This window comes from Stylophora pistillata, chromosome 2 (genome assembly GCF_964205215.1).
Source record: "Stylophora pistillata chromosome 2, jaStyPist1.2, whole genome shotgun sequence".
NCBI lineage: Eukaryota > Metazoa > Cnidaria > Anthozoa > Scleractinia > Pocilloporidae > Stylophora > Stylophora pistillata.
In genome coordinates, this window is record NC_142520.1 from 33,214,958 (window position 1) to 33,231,885 (window position 16,928).

General features: G+C 47.2%; 24 non-coding genes across 24 annotated transcripts; 16 read left to right on the forward strand and 8 right to left on the reverse strand.

The window, feature by feature from the left end:
• Positions 1-51: 51 nt before the first annotated feature.
• On the forward strand, positions 52-241 carry LOC148738771 (U2 spliceosomal RNA). The gene has a single exon (XR_015997733.1). It is a non-coding gene; the product is annotated as a U2 spliceosomal RNA (small nuclear RNA).
• Positions 242-451: 210 nt separating this feature from the next.
• On the forward strand, positions 452-616 carry LOC148738772 (U1 spliceosomal RNA). The gene has a single exon (XR_015997943.1). It is a non-coding gene; the product is annotated as a U1 spliceosomal RNA (small nuclear RNA).
• Positions 617-1,586: 970 nt separating this feature from the next.
• Positions 1,587-1,707, reverse strand: LOC148738773 (5S ribosomal RNA). The gene has a single exon (XR_015997469.1). It is a non-coding gene; the product is annotated as a 5S ribosomal RNA (ribosomal RNA).
• A 469-nt stretch (positions 1,708-2,176) lies between these two features.
• Positions 2,177-2,368, forward strand: LOC148738774 (U2 spliceosomal RNA). The gene has a single exon (XR_015997568.1). It is a non-coding gene; the product is annotated as a U2 spliceosomal RNA (small nuclear RNA).
• Positions 2,369-2,579: 211 nt separating this feature from the next.
• Positions 2,580-2,743, forward strand: LOC148738775 (U1 spliceosomal RNA). Its single transcript, XR_015997770.1, has one exon. It is a non-coding gene; the product is annotated as a U1 spliceosomal RNA (small nuclear RNA).
• Positions 2,744-3,716: 973 nt separating this feature from the next.
• On the reverse strand, positions 3,717-3,835 carry LOC148738776 (5S ribosomal RNA). Its single transcript, XR_015998068.1, has one exon. It is a non-coding gene; the product is annotated as a 5S ribosomal RNA (ribosomal RNA).
• A 469-nt stretch (positions 3,836-4,304) lies between these two features.
• On the forward strand, positions 4,305-4,497 carry LOC148738777 (U2 spliceosomal RNA). The gene has a single exon (XR_015997724.1). It is a non-coding gene; the product is annotated as a U2 spliceosomal RNA (small nuclear RNA).
• A 211-nt stretch (positions 4,498-4,708) lies between these two features.
• LOC148738778 (U1 spliceosomal RNA) lies at positions 4,709-4,872 on the forward strand. Its single transcript, XR_015997924.1, has one exon. It is a non-coding gene; the product is annotated as a U1 spliceosomal RNA (small nuclear RNA).
• Positions 4,873-5,843: 971 nt separating this feature from the next.
• LOC148738779 (5S ribosomal RNA) lies at positions 5,844-5,962 on the reverse strand. Its single transcript, XR_015998069.1, has one exon. It is a non-coding gene; the product is annotated as a 5S ribosomal RNA (ribosomal RNA).
• Positions 5,963-6,431: 469 nt separating this feature from the next.
• Positions 6,432-6,622, forward strand: LOC148738780 (U2 spliceosomal RNA). The gene has a single exon (XR_015997719.1). It is a non-coding gene; the product is annotated as a U2 spliceosomal RNA (small nuclear RNA).
• A 211-nt stretch (positions 6,623-6,833) lies between these two features.
• On the forward strand, positions 6,834-6,997 carry LOC148738781 (U1 spliceosomal RNA). The gene has a single exon (XR_015997771.1). It is a non-coding gene; the product is annotated as a U1 spliceosomal RNA (small nuclear RNA).
• A 971-nt stretch (positions 6,998-7,968) lies between these two features.
• On the reverse strand, positions 7,969-8,087 carry LOC148738782 (5S ribosomal RNA). The gene has a single exon (XR_015997464.1). It is a non-coding gene; the product is annotated as a 5S ribosomal RNA (ribosomal RNA).
• A 468-nt stretch (positions 8,088-8,555) lies between these two features.
• Positions 8,556-8,747, forward strand: LOC148738783 (U2 spliceosomal RNA). Its single transcript, XR_015997570.1, has one exon. It is a non-coding gene; the product is annotated as a U2 spliceosomal RNA (small nuclear RNA).
• A 211-nt stretch (positions 8,748-8,958) lies between these two features.
• LOC148738784 (U1 spliceosomal RNA) lies at positions 8,959-9,122 on the forward strand. Its single transcript, XR_015997772.1, has one exon. It is a non-coding gene; the product is annotated as a U1 spliceosomal RNA (small nuclear RNA).
• A 969-nt stretch (positions 9,123-10,091) lies between these two features.
• Positions 10,092-10,210, reverse strand: LOC148738785 (5S ribosomal RNA). The gene has a single exon (XR_015998070.1). It is a non-coding gene; the product is annotated as a 5S ribosomal RNA (ribosomal RNA).
• Positions 10,211-10,679: 469 nt separating this feature from the next.
• On the forward strand, positions 10,680-10,871 carry LOC148738786 (U2 spliceosomal RNA). The gene has a single exon (XR_015997571.1). It is a non-coding gene; the product is annotated as a U2 spliceosomal RNA (small nuclear RNA).
• Positions 10,872-11,082: 211 nt separating this feature from the next.
• LOC148738787 (U1 spliceosomal RNA) lies at positions 11,083-11,247 on the forward strand. Its single transcript, XR_015997935.1, has one exon. It is a non-coding gene; the product is annotated as a U1 spliceosomal RNA (small nuclear RNA).
• A 971-nt stretch (positions 11,248-12,218) lies between these two features.
• LOC148738788 (5S ribosomal RNA) lies at positions 12,219-12,337 on the reverse strand. Its single transcript, XR_015998072.1, has one exon. It is a non-coding gene; the product is annotated as a 5S ribosomal RNA (ribosomal RNA).
• Positions 12,338-12,806: 469 nt separating this feature from the next.
• LOC148738789 (U2 spliceosomal RNA) lies at positions 12,807-12,998 on the forward strand. The gene has a single exon (XR_015997572.1). It is a non-coding gene; the product is annotated as a U2 spliceosomal RNA (small nuclear RNA).
• A 211-nt stretch (positions 12,999-13,209) lies between these two features.
• LOC148738790 (U1 spliceosomal RNA) lies at positions 13,210-13,373 on the forward strand. The gene has a single exon (XR_015997773.1). It is a non-coding gene; the product is annotated as a U1 spliceosomal RNA (small nuclear RNA).
• Positions 13,374-14,344: 971 nt separating this feature from the next.
• On the reverse strand, positions 14,345-14,463 carry LOC148738791 (5S ribosomal RNA). Its single transcript, XR_015998073.1, has one exon. It is a non-coding gene; the product is annotated as a 5S ribosomal RNA (ribosomal RNA).
• Positions 14,464-14,932: 469 nt separating this feature from the next.
• LOC148738792 (U2 spliceosomal RNA) lies at positions 14,933-15,124 on the forward strand. The gene has a single exon (XR_015997573.1). It is a non-coding gene; the product is annotated as a U2 spliceosomal RNA (small nuclear RNA).
• Positions 15,125-15,335: 211 nt separating this feature from the next.
• LOC148738793 (U1 spliceosomal RNA) lies at positions 15,336-15,499 on the forward strand. Its single transcript, XR_015997774.1, has one exon. It is a non-coding gene; the product is annotated as a U1 spliceosomal RNA (small nuclear RNA).
• Positions 15,500-16,471: 972 nt separating this feature from the next.
• On the reverse strand, positions 16,472-16,590 carry LOC148738794 (5S ribosomal RNA). The gene has a single exon (XR_015998074.1). It is a non-coding gene; the product is annotated as a 5S ribosomal RNA (ribosomal RNA).
• Positions 16,591-16,928: the final 338 nt, after the last annotated feature.

The following is a 16,928-nucleotide window of genomic DNA, read 5'->3' on the forward strand; positions in this document are numbered from 1 at the left end:
ACTGTGGGAAGGATCCCTCTACCACCCCCTTGATTGAGGGTATTGGTGGGTATCGCTTCTCGGCCTTTTGGCTAAGATCAAGTGTAGTATCTGTTCTTATCAGCTTAATATCTGATACGCTGCTCATTGAGTAGCTCATATATTAAACTGATTTTTGGAACTGGGCTGTGGAAAAGAGCTTGCCTCGTCCCAGCCACGGGTTGCCTCGTATAGCACTACCTCCGAGTGTGGCCCACTTCCCTTTTGGGAAGACACATTTAATGAAAGGAAAAATAATGACTATAGCATTCTCTTCTGTGCACAGGAGCCCTGCAGCTCCAAAGGGAAGGCGGAAAAAGACATGACGGGCCAAGGCGGCAACTGACACTGGCTGATTTGAAGCGTGCAAAGCAGTACCACAAGGACATAGGTGAGGGAGAGTTTTACCACGGCAAGCGTATGCCTTTCAGGCATACTTACCTGACGCGGGAGGTACTGTGATCAAGGAGGCAGTCCTCTCAAGGCGAGGCCCTTTCATTGCACTTGGACTGGGTTGACCCTTGCGATTACCCCAAATGTGGGTAACTCGAGCGTTATAATTTCTGGTAGTGGGGACCTGCGTTCGCGCTCGTCCCCGAAAAGCTGATGTAAAATATCTTGCCCTTAACCCCTGACTGACTAATGAATTGATCTTGATTTTGGAGTTGACCGTTAAACAGGGTGAACTGGAACTGGAACTGGAATGAAGAGAGAAGAAGAGCAGCAAGGGAAAAAGAAAGCAAAAAGCCATGGAAAGAAAGAGAGACAGACAGAAGTGGCCTGCGTGTTGGCAGAGAGATTTGGAGGAATAGAAGTGATTGTAAATGAAGGTGAGTTTTTGTGAGGATGTGAGTAGAGCTGTTGTAGATAGATGTGTGTGCTTTCTGCATTATTTTGTTCGTTTGTTTGCGAAAGAAAAGGAGAGGAAACCAAGCGGAGGAGTGACTGACTAACTAACCGACGGATGGACTAAGCAAAGAACGAACGATACATGGGCAAGAAAAGCATTTGTTTTAGAAACGTGAGTACATTGTCAACCATACCTGTGGCAGGCGAGGTTTTGTTGTCATGTATTTCTTATTGCGAGCGAGCGAGAGGAGGGAACGTTCGTTCCAGCGAGCGAGCAAACAAAGAGGCAGACGAGTAAGTAAAAATGTGGAACCTGTTGCCCGCTCGCTTCGTTTCAGTCACTTTGAATCCATCCGCCTCTATTAATCGTGGGAATGTTTTGACATGTCTTGAGGCCTTGAAAGTGCTGTAAAAGTGTGCGTGTTTTCCTATTTGTGATTCGTGGGAGCGTGCGAATGATTCGATGTCACGTACAAATGTGGAATTTGTCACAACAATGTGTTGAGATCTCGAGCGCGCGCCATCGCTCCTTCGTTTGCTCGCTCTCTTGCATTGGGAAATGATTTTGGCCACAAGCTCGGCAAGTTGTGGCAAAATGATTTCTCTCCTCCCTGTTATGTTAGTTTTTCTTTTACTCCTCACTCGTCTACGGGACGCCGTGAGTATCGGAAGCGGTTTACCCGGATAAAACGTTGAGAGAGTAAGCAAAGGAAAAAATGAAGCTACAACACGGGGTATTCCCAGGCGGTCACCCATCCAAGTACTAACCCCGGCCCGACAGGGCTTAACTTCGGTGATCGGACGAGAACCGGTGCTTTCCCCTGTGGTATGGTCGTAGACAAGGGAAAAACAGCTGAAATTTGGCTGGTTATCGGTTATGTTTGATCTGTACTAGCCCTAATTTGGTTACTCTAACCCTAAACCCCAACATCGTTACCCTAACCCTAACCCCAAAAATCGTTACCCTAACCCTAAATTTGGTAGCCTAGACCCTAAGCCAAACGTCATCTCCTAGAGCCCGCGCACATCTTGAGAAGCGTCCATTTGAGGCAATATATCTCACTGGGGGTGGGGTGGGGGGGGGGAGTATAGAGATAAATCAAGTTTGGTAAATATTCTAAAGAACACCATCTTGTTAGTTAAGTGTATGTGGCTGGCGTCTTAAAGTTACAATGAGAAGATTACCAACCGATGAGCACTGGGTCCGTTTTTGGGACTCGCAAGGGCTTCTGGGGGCTACCTGCTACTATCCACCATATACTGTGGGAAGGATCCTCTACCACCCCCTTGATTGAGGGTATTGGTGGGTATCGCTTCTCGGCCTTTTGGCTAAGATCAAGTGTAGTATCTGTTCTTATCAGCTTAATATCTGATACGCTGCTCATTGAGTAGCTCATATATTAAACTGATTTTTGGAACTGGGCTGTGGAAAAGAGGCTTGCCTCGTCCCAGCCACGGGTTGCCTCGGTATAGCACTACCTCCGAGTGTGGCCCACTTCCCTTTTGGGGAAGACACATTTAATGAAAGGAAAAATAATGACTATAGCATTCTCTTCTGTGCACAGGAGCCCTGCAGCTCCAAAGGGAAGCGGAAAAAGACATGACGGGCCAAGGCGGCAACTGACACTGGCTGATTTGAAGCGTGCAAAAGCAGTACCACAAGGACATAGGTGAGGGAGAGTTTTACCACGGCAAGCGTATGCCTTTCAGGCATACTTACCTGACGCGGGAGGTACTGTGATCAAGGAGGCAGTCCTCTCAAGGCGAGGCCCTTTCATTGCACTTGGACTGGGTTGACCCTTGCGATTACCCCAAATGTGGGTAACTCGAGCGTATAATTTCTGGTAGTGGGGACCTGCGTTCGCGCTCGTCCCCGAAAAGCTGATGTAAAATATCTTGCCCTTAACCCCTGACTGACTAATGAATTGATCTTGATTTTGGAGTTGACCGTTAAACAGGGTGAACTGGAACTGGAACTGGAATGAAGAGAGAAGAAGAGCAGCAAGGGAAAAAGAAAGCAAAAAGCCATGGAAAGAAAGAGAGACAGACAGAAGTGGCCTGCGTGTTGGCAGAGAGATTTGGGAGGAATAGAAGTGATTGTAAATGAAGGTGAGTTTTTGTGAGGATGTGAGTAGAGCTGTTGTAGATAGATGTGTGTGCTTTCTGCATTATTTTGTTCGTTTGTTTGCGAAAGAAAAGGAGAGGAAACCAAGCGGAGGAGTGACTGACTAACTAACCGACGGATGGACTAAGCAAAGAACGAACGATACATGGGCAAGAAAAGCATTTGTTTTAGAAACGTGAGTACATTGTCAACCATACCTGTGGCAGGCGAGGTTTTGTTGTCATGTATTTCTTATTGCGAGCGAGCGAGGAGGAGGGAACGTTCGTTCCAGCGAGCGAGCAAACAAAGAGGCAGACGAGTAAGTAAAAATGTGGAACCTGTTGCCGCTTCGCTTCGTTTCAGTCACTTTGAATCCATCCGCCTCTATTAATCGTGGGAATGTTTTGACATGTCTTGAGGCCTTGAAAGTGCTGTAAAAGTGTGCGTGTTTTCCTATTTGTGATTCGTGGGAGCGTGCGAATGATTCGATGTCACGTACAAATGTGGAATTTGTCACAACAATGTGTTGAGATCTCGAGCGCGCGCCATCGCTCCTTCGTTTGCTCGCTCTCTTGCATTGGGAAATGATTTTGGCCACAAGCTCGGCAAGTTGTGGCAAAATGATTTCTCTCCTCCCTGTTATGTTAGTTTTTCTTTTACTCCTCACTCGTCTACGGGACGCCGTGAGTATCGGAAGCGGTTTACCCGGATAAAACGTTGAGAGAGTAAGCAAAGGAAAAAATGAAGCCTACAACACGGGGTATTCCCAGGCGGTCACCCATCCAAGTACTAACCCCGCCCGACAGGGCTTAACTTCGGTGATCGGACGAGAACCGGTGCTTTCCCTGTGGTATGGTCGTAGACAAGGGAAAACAGCTGAAATTTGGCTGGTTATCGGTTATGTTTGATCTGTACTAGCCCTAATTTGGTTACTCTAACCCTAAACCCCAACATCGTTACCCTAACCCTAACCCAAAATCGTTACCCTAACCCTAAATTTGGTAGCCTAGACCCTAAGCCAAACGTCATCTCCTAGAGCCCGCGCACATCTTGAGAAGCGTCCATTTGAGGCAATATATCTCACTGGGGGTGGGGTGGGGGGGGGGGAGTATAGAGATAAATCAAGTTTGGTAAATATTCTAAAGAACACCATCTTGTTAGTTAAGTGTATGTGGCTGGCGTCTTAAAGTTACAATGAGAAGATTACCAACCGATGAGCCACTGGGTCCGTTTTTGGGACTCGCAAGGGCTTCTGGGGGCTACCTGCTACTATCCACCATATACTGTGGGAAGGATCCCTCTACCACCCCCTTGATTGAGGGTATTGGTGGGTATCGCTTCTCGGCCTTTTGGCTAAGATCAAGTGTAGTATCTGTTCTTATCAGCTTAATATCTGATACGCTGCTCATTGAGTAGCTCATATATTAAACTGATTTTTGGAACTGGGCTGTGGAAAAGAGGCTTGCCTCGTCCCAGCCACGGGGTTGCCTCGGTATAGCACTACCTCCGAGTGTGGCCCACTTCCCTTTTGGGGAAGACACATTTAATGAAAGGAAAAATAATGACTATAGCATTCTCTTCTGTGCACAGGAGCCCTGCAGCTCCAAAGGGAAGGCGGAAAAAGACATGACGGGCCAAGGCGGCAACTGACACTGGCTGATTTGAAGCGTGCAAAGCAGTACCACAAGGACATAGGTGAGGGAGAGTTTTACCACGGCAAGCGTATGCCTTTCAGGCATACTTACCTGACGCGGGAGGTACTGTGATCAAGGAGGCAGTCCTCTCAAGGCGAGGCCCTTTCATTGCACTTGGACTGGGTTGACCCTTGCGATTACCCCAAATGTGGGTAACTCGAGCGTATAATTTCTGGTAGTGGGGACCTGCGTTCGCGCTCGTCCCGAAAAGCTGATGTAAAATATCTTGCCCTTAACCCCTGACTGACTAATGAATTGATCTTGATTTTGGAGTTGACCGTTAAACAGGGTGAACTGAACTGGAACTGGAATGAAGAGAGAAGAAGAGCAGCAAGGGAAAAAAGAAAGCAAAAAGCCATGGAAAGAAAGAGAGACAGACAGAAGTGGCCTGCGTGTTGGCAGAGAGATTTGGAGGAATAGAAGTGATTGTAAATGAAGGTGAGTTTTTGTGAGGATGTGAGTAGAGCTGTTGTAGATAGATGTGTGTGCTTTCTGCATTATTTTGTTCGTTTGTTTGCGAAAGAAAAGGAGAGGAAACCAAGCGGAGGAGTGACTGACTAACTAACCGACGGATGGACTAAGCAAAGAACGAACGATACATGGGCAAGAAAAGCATTTGTTTTAGAAACGTGAGTACATTGTCAACCATACCTGTGGCAGGCGAGGTTTTGTTGTCATGTATTTCTTATTGCGAGCGAGCGAGAGGAGGGAACGTTCGTTCCAGCGAGCGAGCAAACAAAGAGGCAGACGAGTAAGTAAAAATGTGGAACCTGTTGCCGCTTCGCTTCGTTTCAGTCACTTTGAATCCATCCGCCTCTATTAATCGTGGGAATGTTTTGACATGTCTTGAGGCCTTGAAAGTGCTGTAAAAGTGTGCGTGTTTTCCTATTTGTGATTCGTGGGAGCGTGCGAATGATTCGATGTCACGTACAAATGTGGAATTTGTCACAACAATGTGTTGAGATCTCGAGCGCGCGCCATCGCTCCTTCGTTTGCTCGCTCTCTTGCATTGGGAAATGATTTTGGCCACAAGCTCGGCAAGTTGTGGCAAAATGATTTCTCTCCTCCCTGTTATGTTAGTTTTTCTTTTACTCCTCACTCGTCTACGGGACGCCGTGAGTATCGGAAGCGGTTTACCCGGATAAAACGTTGAGAGAGTAAGCAAAGGAAAAAAATGAAGCCTACAACACGGGGTATTCCCAGGCGGTCACCCATCCAAGTACTAACCCCGCCCGACAGGGCTTAACTTCGGTGATCGGACGAGAACCGGTGCTTTCCCTGTGGTATGGTCGTAGACAAGGGAAAACAGCTGAAATTTGGCTGGTTATCGGTTATGTTTGATCTGTACTAGCCCTAATTTGGTTACTCTAACCCTAAACCCCAACATCGTTACCCTAACCCTAACCCCAAAATCGTTACCCTAACCTAAATTTGGTAGCCTAGACCCTAAGCCAAACGTCATCTCCTAGAGCCCGCGCACATCTTGAGAAGCGTCCATTTGAGGCAAATATATCTCACTGGGGGTGGGGTGGGGGGGGGGAGTATAGAGATAAATCAAGTTTGGTAAATATTCTAAAGAACACCATCTTGTTAGTTAAGTGTATGTGGCTGGCGTCTTAAAGTTACAATGAGAAGATTACCAACCGATGAGCCACTGGGTCCGTTTTTGGGACTCGCAAGGGCTTCTGGGGGCTACCTGCTACTATCCACCATATACTGTGGGAAGGATCCCTCTACCACCCCCTTGATTGAGGGTATTGGTGGGTATCGCTTCTCGGCCTTTTGGCTAAGATCAAGTGTAGTATCTGTTCTTATCAGCTTAATATCTGATACGCTGCTCATTGAGTAGCTCTATATTAAACTGATTTTTGGAACTGGGCTGTGGAAAAGAGGCTTGCCTCGTCCCAGCCACGGGTTGCCTCGGTATAGCACTACCTCCGAGTGTGGCCCACTTCCCTTTTGGGGAAGACACATTTAATGAAAGGAAAAATAATGACTATAGCATTCTCTTCTGTGCACAGGAGCCCTGCAGCTCCAAAGGGAAGGCGGAAAAAGACATGACGGGCCAAGGCGGCAACTGACACTGGCTGATTTGAAGCGTGCAAAGCAGTACCACAAGGACATAGGTGAGGGAGAGTTTTACCACGGCAAGCGTATGCCTTTCAGGCATACTTACCTGACGCGGGAGGTACTGTGATCAAGGAGGCAGTCCTCTCAAGGCGAGGCCCTTTCATTGCACTTGGACTGGGTTGACCCTTGCGATTACCCCAAATGTGGGTAACTCGAGCGTATAATTTCTGGTAGTGGGGACCTGCGTTCGCGCTCGTCCCCGAAAAGCTGATGTAAAATATCTTGCCCTTAACCCCTGACTGACTAATGAATTGATCTTGATTTTGGAGTTGACCGTTAAACAGGGTGAACTGGAACTGGAACTGGAATGAAGAGAGAAGAAGAGCAGCAAGGGAAAAAGAAAGCAAAAAGCCATGGAAAGAAAGAGAGACAGACAGAAGTGGCCTGCGTGTTGGCAGAGAGATTTGGAGGAATAGAAGTGATTGTAAATGAAGGTGAGTTTTTGTGAGGATGTGAGTAGAGCTGTTGTAGATAGATGTGTGTGCTTTCTGCATTATTTTGTTCGTTTGTTTGCGAAAGAAAAGGAGAGGAAACCAAGCGGAGGAGTGACTGACTAACTAACCGACGGATGGACTAAGCAAAGAACGAACGATACATGGGCAAGAAAAGCATTTGTTTTAGAAACGTGAGTACATTGTCAACCATACCTGTGGCAGGCGAGGTTTTGTTGTCATGTATTTCTTATTGCGAGCGAGCGAGAGGAGGGAACGTTCGTTCCAGCGAGCGAGCAAACAAAGAGGCAGACGAGTAAGTAAAAATGTGGAACCTGTTGCCGCTTCGCTTCGTTTCAGTCACTTTGAATCCATCCGCCTCTATTAATCGTGGGAATGTTTTGACATGTCTTGAGGCCTTGAAAGTGCTGTAAAAGTGTGCGTGTTTTCCTATTTGTGATTCGTGGGAGCGTGCGAATGATTCGATGTCACGTACAAATGTGGAATTTGTCACAACAATGTGTTGAGATCTCGAGCGCGCGCCATCGCTCCTTCGTTTGCTCGCTCTCTTGCATTGGGAAATGATTTTGGCCACAAGCTCGGCAAGTTGTGGCAAAATGATTTCTCTCCTCCCTGTTATGTTAGTTTTTCTTTTACTCCTCACTCGTCTACGGGACGCCGTGAGTATCGGAAGCGGTTTACCCGGATAAAACGTTGAGAGAGTAAGCAAAGGAAAAAATGAAGCCTACAACACGGGGTATTCCCAGGCGGTCACCCATCCAAGTACTAACCCCGCCCGACAGGGCTGTACTTCGGTGATCGGACGAGAACCGGTGCTTTCCCTGTGGTATGGTCGTAGACAAGGAAAACAGCTGAAATTTGGCTGGTTATCGGTTATGTTTGATCTGTACTAGCCCTAATTTGGTTACTCTAACCCTAAACCCCAACATCGTTACCCTAACCCTAACCCCAAAATCGTTACCCTAACCCTAAATTTGGTAGCCTAGACCCTAAGCCAAACGTCATCTCCTAGAGCCCGCGCACATCTTGAGAAGCGTCCATTTGAGGCAATATATCTCACTGGGGGTGGGGTGGGGGGGGGAGTATAGAGATAAATCAAGTTTGGTAAATATTCTAAAGAACACCATCTTGTTAGTTAAGTGTATGTGGCTGGCGTCTTAAAGTTACAATGAGAAGATTACCAACCGATGAGCCACTGGGTCCGTTTTTGGGACTCGCAAGGGCTTCTGGGGGCTACCTGGCTACTATCCACCATATACTGTGGGAAGGATCCCTCTACCACCCCCTTGATTGAGGGTATTGGTGGGTATCGCTTCTCGGCCTTTTGGCTAAGATCAAGTGTAGTATCTGTTCTTATCAGCTTAATATCTGATACGCTGCTCATTGAGTAGCTCATATATTAAACTGATTTTTGGAACTGGGCTGTGGAAAAGAGGCTTGCCTCGTCCCAGCCACGGGTTGCCTCGGTATAGCACTACCTCCGAGTGTGGCCCACTTCCCTTTTGGGGAAGACACATTTAATGAAAGGAAAAATAATGACTATAGCATTCTCTTCTGTGCACAGGAGCCCTGCAGCTCCAAAGGGAAGGCGGAAAAAGACATGACGGGCCAAGGCGGCAACTGACACTGGCTGATTTGAAGCGTGCAAAGCAGTACCACAAGGACATAGGTGAGGGAGAGTTTTACCACGGCAAGCGTATGCCTTTCAGGCATACTTACCTGACGCGGGAGGTACTGTGATCAAGGAGGCAGTCCTCTCAAGGCGAGGCCCTTTCATTGCACTTGGACTGGGTTGACCCTTGCGATTACCCCAAATGTGGGTAACTCGAGCGTATAATTTCTGGTAGTGGGGACCTGCGTTCGCGCTCGTCCCCGAAAAGCTGATGTAAAATATCTTGCCCTTAACCCCTGACTGACTAATGAATTGATCTTGATTTTGGAGTTGACCGTTAAACAGGGTGAACTGGAACTGGAACTGGAATGAAGAGAGAAGAAGAGCAGCAAGGGAAAAAGAAAGCAAAAAGCCATGGAAAGAAAGAGAGACAGACAGAAGTGGCCTGCGTGTTGGCAGAGAGATTTGGAGGAATAGAAGTGATTGTAAATGAAGGTGAGTTTTTGTGAGGATGTGAGTAGAGCTGTTGTAGATAGATGTGTGTGCTTTCTGCATTATTTTGTTCGTTTGTTTGCGAAAGAAAAGGAGAGGAAACCAAGCGGAGGAGTGACTGACTAACTAACCGACGGATGGACTAAGCAAAGAACGAACGATACATGGGCAAGAAAAGCATTTGTTTTAGAAACGTGAGTACATTGTCAACCATACCTGTGGCAGGCGAGGTTTTGTTGTCATGTATTTCTTATTGCGAGCGAGCGAGAGGAGGGAACGTTCGTTCCAGCGAGCGAGCAAACAAAGAGGCAGACGAGTAAGTAAAAATGTGGAACCTGTTGCCGCTTCGCTTCGTTTCAGTCACTTTGAATCCATCCGCCTCTATTAATCGTGGGAATGTTTGACATGTCTTGAGGCCTTGAAAGTGCTGTAAAAGTGTGCGTGTTTTCCTATTTGTGATTCGTGGGAGCGTGCGAATGATTCGATGTCACGTACAAATGTGGAATTTGTCACAACAATGTGTTGAGATCTCGAGCGCGCGCCATCGCTCCTTCGTTTGCTCGCTCTCTTGCATTGGGAAATGATTTTGGCCACAAGCTCGGCAAGTTGTGGCAAAATGATTTCTCTCCTCCCTGTTATGTTAGTTTTTCTTTTACTCCTCACTCGTCTACGGGACGCCGTGAGTATCGGAAGCGGTTTACCCGGATAAAACGTTGAGAGAGTAAGCAAAGGAAAAATGAAGCCTACAACACGGGGTATTCCCAGGCGGTCACCCATCCAAGTACTAACCCCGCCCGACAGGGCTTAACTTCGGTGATCGGACGAGAACCGGTGCTTTCCCTGTGGTATGGTCGTAGACAAGGGAAAACAGCTGAAATTTGGCTGGTTATCGGTTATGTTTGATCTGTACTAGCCCTAATTTGGTTACTCTAACCCTAAACCCCAACATCGTTACCCTAACCCTAACCCCAAAATCGTTACCCTAACCCTAAATTTGGTAGCCTAGACCCTAAGCCAAACGTCATCTCCTAGAGCCCGCGCACATCTTGAGAAGCGTCCATTTGAGGCAATATATCTCACTGGGGGTGGGGTGGGGGGGGGGAGTATAGAGATAAATCAAGTTTGGTAAATATTCTAAAGAACACCATCTTGTTAGTTAAGTGTATGTGGCTGGCGTCTTAAAGTTACAATGAGAAGATTACCAACCGATGAGCCACTGGGTCCGTTTTTGGGACTCGCAAGGGCTTCTGGGGGCTACCTGCTACTATCCACCATATACTGTGGGAAGGATCCCTCTACCACCCCCTTGATTGAGGGTATTGGTGGGTATCGCTTCTCGGCCTTTTGGCTAAGATCAAGTGTAGTATCTGTTCTTATCAGCTTAATATCTGATACGCTGCTCATTGAGTAGCTCATATATTAAACTGATTTTTGGAACTGGGCTGTGGAAAAGAGGCTTGCCTCGTCCCAGCCACGGGTTGCCTCGGTATAGCACTACCTCCGAGTGTGGCCCACTTCCCTTTTGGGGAAGACACATTTAATGAAAGGAAAAATAATGACTATAGCATTCTCTTCTGTGCACAGGAGCCCTGCAGCTCCAAAGGGAAGGCGGAAAAAGACATGACGGGCCAAGGCGGCAACTGACACTGGCTGATTTGAAGCGTGCAAAGCAGTACCACAAGGACATAGGTGAGGGAGAGTTTTACCACGGCAAGCGTATGCCTTTCAGGCATACTTACCTGACGCGGGAGGTACTGTGATCAAGGAGGCAGTCCTCTCAAGGGCGAGGCCCTTTCATTGCACTTGGACTGGGTTGACCCTTGCGATTACCCCAAATGTGGGTAACTCGAGCGTATAATTTCTGGTAGTGGGGACCTGCGTTCGCGCTCGTCCCCGAAAAGCTGATGTAAAATATCTTGCCCTTAACCCCTGACTGACTAATGAATTGATCTTGATTTTGGAGTTGACCGTTAAACAGGGTGAACTGGAACTGGAACTGGAATGAAGAGAGAAGAAGAGCAGCAAGGGAAAAAGAAAGCAAAAAGCCATGGAAAGAAAGAGAGACAGACAGAAGTGGCCTGCGTGTTGGCAGAGAGATTTGGAGGAATAGAAGTGATTGTAAATGAAGGTGAGTTTTTGTGAGGATGTGAGTAGAGCTGTTGTAGATAGATGTGTGTGCTTTCTGCATTATTTTGTTCGTTTGTTTGCGAAAGAAAAGGAGAGGAAACCAAGCGGAGGAGTGACTGACTAACTAACCGACGGATGGACTAAGCAAAGAACGAACGATACATGGGCAAGAAAAGCATTTGTTTTAGAAACGTGAGTACATTGTCAACCATACCTGTGGCAGGCGAGGTTTTGTTGTCATGTATTTCTTATTGCGAGCGAGCGAGAGGAGGGAACGTTCGTTCCAGCGAGCGAGCAAACAAAGAGGCAGACGAGTAAGTAAAAATGTGGAACCTGTTGCCGCTTCGCTTCGTTTCAGTCACTTTGAATCCATCCGCCTCTATTAATCGTGGGAATGTTTTGACATGTCTTGAGGCCTTGAAAGTGCTGTAAAAGTGTGCGTGTTTTCCTATTTGTGATTCGTGGGAGCGTGCGAATGATTCGATGTCACGTACAAATGTGGAATTTGTCACAACAATGTGTTGAGATCTCGAGCGCGCGCCATCGCTCCTTCGTTTGCTCGCTCTCTTGCATTGGGAAATGATTTTGGCCACAAGCTCGGCAAGTTGTGGCAAAATGATTTCTCTCCTCCCTGTTATGTTAGTTTTTCTTTTACTCCTCACTCGTCTACGGGACGCCGTGAGTATCGGAAGCGGTTTACCCGGATAAAACGTTGAGAGAGTAAGCAAAGGAAAAAATGAAGCCTACAACACGGGGTATTCCCAGGCGGTCACCCATCCAAGTACTAACCCCGCCCGACAGGGCTTAACTTCGGTGATCGGACGAGAACCGGTGCTTTCCCTGTGGTATGGTCGTAGACAAGGGAAAACAGCTGAAATTTGGCTGGTTATCGGTTATGTTTGATCTGTACTAGCCCTAATTTGGTTACTCTAACCCTAAACCCCAACATCGTTACCCTAACCCTAACCCCAAAATCGTTACCCTAACCCTAAATTTGGTAGCCTAGACCCTAAGCCAAACGTCATCTCCTAGAGCCCGCGCACATCTTGAGAAGCGTCCATTTGAGGCAATATATCTCACTGGGGGTGGGGTGGGGGGGGGGAGTATAGAGATAAATCAAGTTTGGTAAATATTCTAAAGAACACCATCTTGTTAGTTAAGTGTATGTGGCTGGCGTCTTAAAGTTACAATGAGAAGATTACCAACCGATGAGCCACTGGGTCCGTTTTTGGGACTCGCAAGGGCTTCTGGGGGCTACCTGCTACTATCCACCATATACTGTGGGAAGGATCCCTCTACCACCCCCTTGATTGAGGGTATTGGTGGGTATCGCTTCTCGGCCTTTTGGCTAAGATCAAGTGTAGTATCTGTTCTTATCAGCTTAATATCTGATACGCTGCTCATTGAGTAGCTCATATATTAAACTGATTTTTGGAACTGGGCTGTGGAAAAGAGGCTTGCCTCGTCCCAGCCACGGGTTGCCTCGGTATAGCACTACCTCCGAGTGTGGCCCACTTCCCTTTTGGGGAAGACACATTTAATGAAAGGAAAAATAATGACTATAGCATTCTCTTCTGTGCACAGGAGCCCTGCAGCTCCAAAGGGAAGGCGGAAAAAGACATGACGGGCCAAGGCGGCAACTGACACTGGCTGATTTGAAGCGTGCAAAGCAGTACCACAAGGACATAGGTGAGGGAGAGTTTTACCACGGCAAGCGTATGCCTTTCAGGCATACTTACCTGACGCGGGAGGTACTGTGATCAAGGAGGCAGTCCTCTCAAGGCGAGGCCCTTTCATTGCACTTGGACTGGGTTGACCCTTGCGATTACCCCAAATGTGGGTAACTCGAGCGTATAATTTCTGGTAGTGGGGACCTGCGTTCGCGCTCGTCCCCGAAAAGCTGATGTAAAATATCTTGCCCTTAACCCCTGACTGACTAATGAATTGATCTTGATTTTGGAGTTGACCGTTAAACAGGGTGAACTGGAACTGGAACTGGAATGAAGAGAGAAGAAGAGCAGCAAGGGAAAAAGAAAGCAAAAAGCCATGGAAAGAAAGAGAGACAGACAGAAGTGGCCTGCGTGTTGGCAGAGAGATTTGGAGGAATAGAAGTGATTGTAAATGAAGGTGAGTTTTTGTGAGGATGTGAGTAGAGCTGTTGTAGATAGATGTGTGTGCTTTCTGCATTATTTTGTTCGTTTGTTTGCGAAAGAAAAGGAGAGGAAACCAAGCGGAGGAGTGACTGACTAACTAACCGACGGATGGACTAAGCAAAGAACGAACGATACATGGGCAAGAAAAGCATTTGTTTTAGAAACGTGAGTACATTGTCAACCATACCTGTGGCAGGCGAGGTTTTGTTGTCATGTATTTCTTATTGCGAGCGAGCGAGAGGAGGGAACGTTCGTTCCAGCGAGCGAGCAAACAAAGAGGCAGACGAGTAAGTAAAAATGTGGAACCTGTTGCCGCTTCGCTTCGTTTCAGTCACTTTGAATCCATCCGCCTCTATTAATCGTGGGAATGTTTTGACATGTCTTGAGGCCTTGAAAGTGCTGTAAAAGTGTGCGTGTTTTCCTATTTGTGATTCGTGGGAGCGTGCGAATGATTCGATGTCACGTACAAATGTGGAATTTGTCACAACAATGTGTTGAGATCTCGAGCGCGCGCCATCGCTCCTTCGTTTGCTCGCTCTCTTGCATTGGGAAATGATTTTGGCCACAAGCTCGGCAAGTTGTGGCAAAATGATTTCTCTCCTCCCTGTTATGTTAGTTTTTCTTTTACTCCTCACTCGTCTACGGGACGCCGTGAGTATCGGAAGCGGTTTACCCGGATAAAACGTTGAGAGAGTAAGCAAAGGAAAAAATGAAGCCTACAACACGGGGTATTCCCAGGCGGTCACCCATCCAAGTACTAACCCCGCCCGACAGGGCTTAACTTCGGTGATCGGACGAGAACCGGTGCTTTCCCTGTGGTATGGTCGTAGACAAGGGAAAACAGCTGAAATTTGGCTGGTTATCGGTTAGGTTTGATCTGTACTAGCCCTAATTTGGTTACTCTAACCCTAAACCCCAACATCGTTACCCTAACCCTAACCCCAAAATCGTTACCCTAACCCTAAATTTGGTAGCCTAGACCCTAAGCCAAACGTCATCTCCTAGAGCCCGCGCACATCTTGAGAAGCGTCCATTTGAGGCAATATATCTCACTGGGGGTGGGGTGGGGGGGGGGAGTATAGAGATAAATCAAGTTTGGTAAATATTCTAAAGAACACCATCTTGTTAGTTAAGTGTATGTGGCTGGCGTCTTAAAGTTACAATGAGAAGATTACCAACCGATGAGCCACTGGGTCCGTTTTTGGGACTCGCAAGGGCTTCTGGGGGCTACCTGCTACTATCCACCATATACTGTGGGAAGGATCCCTCTACCACCCCCTTGATTGAGGGTATTGGTGGGTATCGCTTCTCGGCCTTTTGGCTAAGATCAAGTGTAGTATCTGTTCTTATCAGCTTAATATCTGATACGCTGCTCATTGAGTAGCTCATATATTAAACTGATTTTTGGAACTGGGCTGTGGAAAAGAGGCTTGCCTCGTCCCAGCCACGGGTTGCCTCGGTATAGCACTACCTCCGAGTGTGGCCCACTTCCCTTTTGGGGAAGACACATTTAATGAAAGGAAAAATAATGACTATAGCATTCTCTTCTGTGCACAGGAGCCCTGCAGCTCCAAAGGGAAGGCGGAAAAAGACATGACGGGCCAAGGCGGCAACTGACACTGGCTGATTTGAAGCGTGCAAAGCAGTACCACAAGGACATAGGTGAGGGAGAGTTTTACCACGGCAAGCGTATGCCTTTCAGGCATACTTACCTGACGCGGGAGGTACTGTGATCAAGGAGGCAGTCCTCTCAAGGCGAGGCCCTTTCATTGCACTTGGACTGGGTTGACCCTTGCGATTACCCCAAATGTGGGTAACTCGAGCGTATAATTTCTGGTAGTGGGGACCTGCGTTCGCGCTCGTCCCCGAAAAGCTGATGTAAAATATCTTGCCCTTAACCCCTGACTGACTAATGAATTGATCTTGATTTTGGAGTTGACCGTTAAACAGGGTGAACTGGAACTGGAACTGGAATGAAGAGAGAAGAAGAGCAGCAAGGGAAAAAGAAAGCAAAAAGCCATGGAAAGAAAGAGAGACAGACAGAAGTGGCCTGCGTGTTGGCAGAGAGATTTGGAGGAATAGAAGTGATTGTAAATGAAGGTGAGTTTTTGTGAGGATGTGAGTAGAGCTGTTGTAGATAGATGTGTGTGCTTTCTGCATTATTTTTGTTCGTTTGTTTGCGAAAGAAAAGGAGAGGAAACCAAGCGGAGGAGTGACTGACTAACTAACCGACGGATGGACTAAGCAAAGAACGAACGATACATGGGCAAGAAAAGCATTTGTTTTAGAAACGTGAGTACATTGTCAACCATACCTGTGGCAGGCGAGGTTTTGTTGTCATGTATTTCTTATTGCGAGCGAGCGAGAGGAGGGAACGTTCGTTCCAGCGAGCGAGCAAACAAAGAGGCAGACGAGTAAGTAAAAATGTGGAACCTGTTGCCGCTTCGCTTCGTTTCAGTCACTTTGAATCCATCCGCCTCTATTAATCGTGGGAATGTTTTGACATGTCTTGAGGCCTTGAAAGTGCTGTAAAAGTGTGCGTGTTTTCCTATTTGTGATTCGTGGGAGCGTGCGAATGATTCGATGTCACGTACAAATGTGGAATTTGTCACAACAATGTGTTGAGATCTCGAGCGCGCGCCATCGCTCCTTCGTTTGCTCGCTCTCTTGCATTGGGAAATGATTTTGGCCACAAGCTCGGCAAGTTGTGGCAAAATGATTTCTCTCCTCCCTGTTATGTTAGTTTTTCTTTTACTCCTCACTCGTCTACGGGACGCCGTGAGTATCGGAAGCGGTTTACCCGGATAAAACGTTGAGAGAGTAAGCAAAGGAAAAAATGAAGCCTACAACACGGGGTATTCCCAGGCGGTCACCCATCCAAGTACTAACCCCGCCCGACAGGGCTTAACTTCGGTGATCGGACGAGAACCGGTGCTTTCCCTGTGGTATGGTCGTAGACAAGGGAAAACAGCTGAAATTTGGCTGGTTATCGGTTATGTTTGATCTGTACTAGCCCTAATTTGGTTACTCTAACCCTAAACCCCAACATCGTTACCCTAACCCTAACCCCAAAATCGTTACCCTAACCCTAAATTTGGTAGCCTAGACCCTAAGCCAAACGTCATCTCCTAGAGCCCGCGCACATCTTGAGAAGCGTCCATTTGAGGCAATATATCTCACTGGGGGTGGGGTGGGGGGGGGGAGTATAGAGATAAATCAAGTTTGGTAAATATTCTAAAGAACACCATCTTGTTAGTTAAGTGTATGTGGCTGGCGTCTTAAAGTTACAATGAGAAG